We start from the raw sequence: 4,229 nt of genomic DNA on the forward strand, positions 1-4,229 counted from the left end.
AGAGAGAGAGAGAGTCAATTTGCAATAGGTTGAAGTGGGTTGCCTCAGATCCAGGGAACTCAAGTAGTAAGAGGAAAAGGGCATATCTTTTAGGGTTTCCCTGTGATTCTTGGGACTTCTACCCTTTCTTGGCTCACTTTCTCATGACCCTTTCGCTTTCTCTTTCTTGTGTTTGGAGATAAGTGGTTGGTTTCAATTATCGGGTTTTGTTCTGCAATCCTTGCTTTTGAGGATTTAAGACCATCCTTTCTTTTCTGGTTATTTCGCTTTCATTGTAGTTGATGGATGTGGATAAAGAAGACTCAGAGAAGGAAGTTGATAAGGCTTTATTAGAGGTCTACCGTACCTGTCTGGTTTAAATTCTCTACAGGGCCAGATATAATTACCCTTTTGCATTTCTCAACACTTTTCACCAACTTCAATGTCGGCAAGCATGGACTAGCTTCTTCTCTGGTGTTGGCTCTTGGGCATGGAAAATGGACAGTTGAATGGTGCAGATGATCTTTCTGAATATTTCTTAGAGTGATGAAGTTGATGATTTAGTTGAAAAATGGAAGGTTGTTTGTTTTCTGAGGGTTTTGAGGGAGACTTTTTCTTTGTTTGGGCTAAGGATTTTGATGTAGGAGATGTCTCTGGCGGATTTGGTGCTATTTAGAGTAGATAATTCTGGCTCTGATCATACAAGAAGGGTAAGCGACATGGACATGTCAAGGTTAAATTTGATGGCGAATACTTCAGGTTCACTGTCCGATTCTGTGATGAAGGATACAACAGAGGTGGTTTCTGGTGAAGAAGATGACTCTAGCTGTGGTGATTTGGATAATGAGGTTAGGATTGTAGCAGTGTCAGTTCCAGGAGAGGAAAAAAGGTAACGAAATACCTTTGCTGGATATGATGACTGATGACAAAACTGACTGGATGGCTACTGGTGATGTGATTGCCCAGGAAAGTGAAGATGATTCCTTATCATTGGAGGGTGATCGATTCCTTGATAGTTCGTGTTCTCTTTCAGTGACAAGTGAGACTAGTAGCTTATGTGCAGAAGATTTCCTAATTGTTGATGCTAATTCTGAAATAGAAACACCTAGGTGCTTAGATGTTGAGAAGAGTGTTTGCAGTGTCAATATTCTTGCCAAAGGGCGCCTGAAGTGGAGGAGGTGAATGTAGAGAGAGAGATGACCAATGGACCTCTCTGTTGCAGTAAGCCTCGAGGAAGATGTCAGGAGCAGTTTGAGTTCCCAATCTTCCGCTGTTGTAGTTCAGTTGCCCCAAGGCAAACAAGTGAATGCGACTGTTGGGCGAAGTGTTTTGAGGTGGAATGTGGCCCTTTGGGGATTCACTTCGCTGTGCGGCAGAAGACCTGAGATGGAAGATGCAGTCAGGGTGTGCCTCAGTTTCTAAAGATTCCTATCCAGATGCTGGTTGGTGGTCCAGCCCATGATGGCATCAGTGATTATGTGAGTGAGCAGACTGCTCATTTCTTCGGAGTTTATGATGGACATGGAGGTTTGCAGGTACTTCATTTTTATGTTTTTTATCTGAATAATTGTCTTTTTTGGAGTATTTTCTTAAAATTTTTAGTAACCAACTTATAAAAAGAAAAAAATTGTACCTCTACAATTTTTACTTATTGATTGTTTGTTCATTTTTAGGTTGCGGATTACTGTCGAGCGTGTTCATTTGGCATTGGCTGAAATAGAGTGCGTCAGGGATCACTTAACTAATGGCAATTTAATGGATGGTTGCCAAGAATTATGGAGGAAGGCATTCACAAAGTGCTTTGTTAAGGTTGATGCAGTCAGCGGCAAATTCAGCACTGAACCTGTTGCCCCGAGACAGTTGGCTCTACTGCTGTTGTTGCGATGATCTGTTCATCACATATAGTTGTGGCAAATTGTGGAGATTCCAGAGCAGTTCTTTATCGTGGAAAAGAACCCATTGCACTTTCAGTGGATCATAAGGTAGAAACCTCCTACTGAGCATCTACATGATTGAAGTGTGTTGTTTTTTTTAATTTCATTTTGGTTAATCATGCTTTGGCAGCCAAATCGGGAAGATGAATATGCTAGGATCGAAGCAGCCGGAGGAAAAGGTGATTCAGTGGAATGGTCATCGTGTCTTTGGTGTTCTGGCAACAGGGTCATTGGTAAGAAACTTTTTCGTAGCCTCTTTTTGATATTATATTTTCCTGTAAAAAGGGCTTGATTTGTCTATTTGATTTTTCCTGTTCCCTCGGTCTCCCACTTTAGATGGGACTTGAATTACCGACTTTTTCTCTTAACATGATCATGATGTTGAAGAGCTAACCTGTGGAGGAAGTCTGCGTATCAATATGGATCTAATGGCTATACTCAGCTTGTTTAGTTAGGAAAATAAATGTGATCCTATCCTAGCAAAATGTCCCTTTACTTGCTGGCAATAAGTTGGAGTTCTTGTGATGATAATCTCTATATTTGATCCAGTCTCTCCTTCTTTACATGTTTAGGCTAAAAGTATGTCCAAAAAATTGATAGAGAACTCTTTCTGTGTTGAATGTTGAAAGTAGAAACCATCCAGTGCCATATCAAAGGTCCATCAAAATTTATGAGCTTACGTTGTAATAAGTGTCTACTGTTTACCTGTGACCCCAGACTTTGTTTGGTCTTAGTCTTGTTATTCTTTTTTTAATCTCGTCTTGCGAAGACAAGGGCCGCTAGATATTGTCCTCACTCTTTGGAATTGACTTTGTTCTGGCTCCACTCTGTTAATTGAGCATCTCAACTCTTCAAATTTTCTTAGGATTCTCTTCCGTGGAGTTCTGTGTTTTAGTCAATGTTGATTGTCTTGAAGGAAGTTTATTGGCTTCCTTTCCAGTTATAAATTGATTTTCACATGCTTTTGGTTGGGAGTTCCGATTGGAGGATCATTTGTGCTCAATCTTTCTACTCTGAAATATGAAATTTCATATTCATTCAGGATTCTGCAATACTAGAACTTGACCTAAGGTCATAAAATGACCATGAATTGACACAATCTAGTGGTCAGATAGATGTGAAATCCCAAACAGATATGTGTGCTACCTGATCGATTACTGAGTGGGACTATCTTTTTGGGCTGTAGGTGATAGATACCTGAAACCTTGGATCATCCCAGAACCAGAAGTGGTGTTCGTTCCCCGAACAAGGAAGACGAATGCCTTGTTTTGGCAAGTGATGGTTTATGGGATGTGATGACAAATGAGGAGGCATGTGATTTGGCTCGAAAGAGATTACTTCTATGGCACAAGAAGAATGGGGTCTGCATCTTCCCAATAAGGGTGAGGTGGTGGACCCCGCAGCTCAAGCGGCAGCTGAGTACCTCTCAAATGTGCTCTCCAAAGGAAGCAAGGACAACATCACAGTGATCGTTGTAGATTTGAAAGCTCAAAGGAAGTTCAAGAGCAAGACATGATTCGTATACCGGCTTCTTAATATTGATTCTTGTTCTTTGACTGTAGTATATAAAGCTGCGTAAGGTCGGATAAGTTAGCCCTATGTTTTTATCCCGGAGCTTTACGATTCTGAGTATTGTTCTTAATGTACTGCGGGAACATGCTCCTTGCTACACACTGCCTATTACTGGCTTCTGTACATGGCAGCTAATATTGGTTGTAGTGACTGAGATTGTGATGACCTCGCTGTTTTGACATTGCGAGCAATTACATTCATCATAGTTGGGTAGATCTGGAGGGTTTAACGAGGACTTTGTGTTATGTTAATAATGTGTGGTACATGAATTGAAGACGAATTCTGATGCTGAGAAATAGCCTGAAATAGGCGGATACCTCTTCCCAGAGTTTTCACAATCTTCCATGTTCACAATGGCATAGTTTTAGGTTACTTTGCGAGTGCAGAGAAAGATAAGCTCAACTAGTTAATTTTTTCGATGTTTTAGCAGTGCTCATCTGCAATAGAACACCATATTAAGTTTCTTGCAGTGCAAGCCGTAGAGAGTACCCATGCACTGTTGTATTACTGGATTTGGGCAATGATAGTTTTTGCCAGTCATCACTGGCTAATCAAAGGGTAAAAGAAGCACTGGGCTCGGCTGGACTTCATAGAATTTGCTCATTCCTCCAGAGGATGTACGTTCGAGAGTGGCAAAATTTACGCTTTGGGGGTAGTAGCAGAATGGATTGAACATTCAGACACTTGAAGCATGAGCATGTTTATTACATTCACAAATATTGAGATAAGTTAAGCATAGACAAG

General features: G+C 40.8%; 1 pseudogene; it reads left to right on the top strand.

The window, feature by feature from the left end:
* Nucleotides 1–617: 617 nt before the first annotated feature.
* LOC120286720 lies at nucleotides 618–3,497 on the top strand (annotated as a pseudogene).
* The last annotated feature ends 732 nt before the right edge of the window (nucleotides 3,498–4,229 follow it).

The sequence above is a fragment of the Eucalyptus grandis genome, chromosome 1 (genome assembly GCF_016545825.1).
Source record: "Eucalyptus grandis isolate ANBG69807.140 chromosome 1, ASM1654582v1, whole genome shotgun sequence".
Classification (NCBI taxonomy): Eukaryota; Viridiplantae; Streptophyta; class Magnoliopsida; order Myrtales; family Myrtaceae; genus Eucalyptus; species Eucalyptus grandis.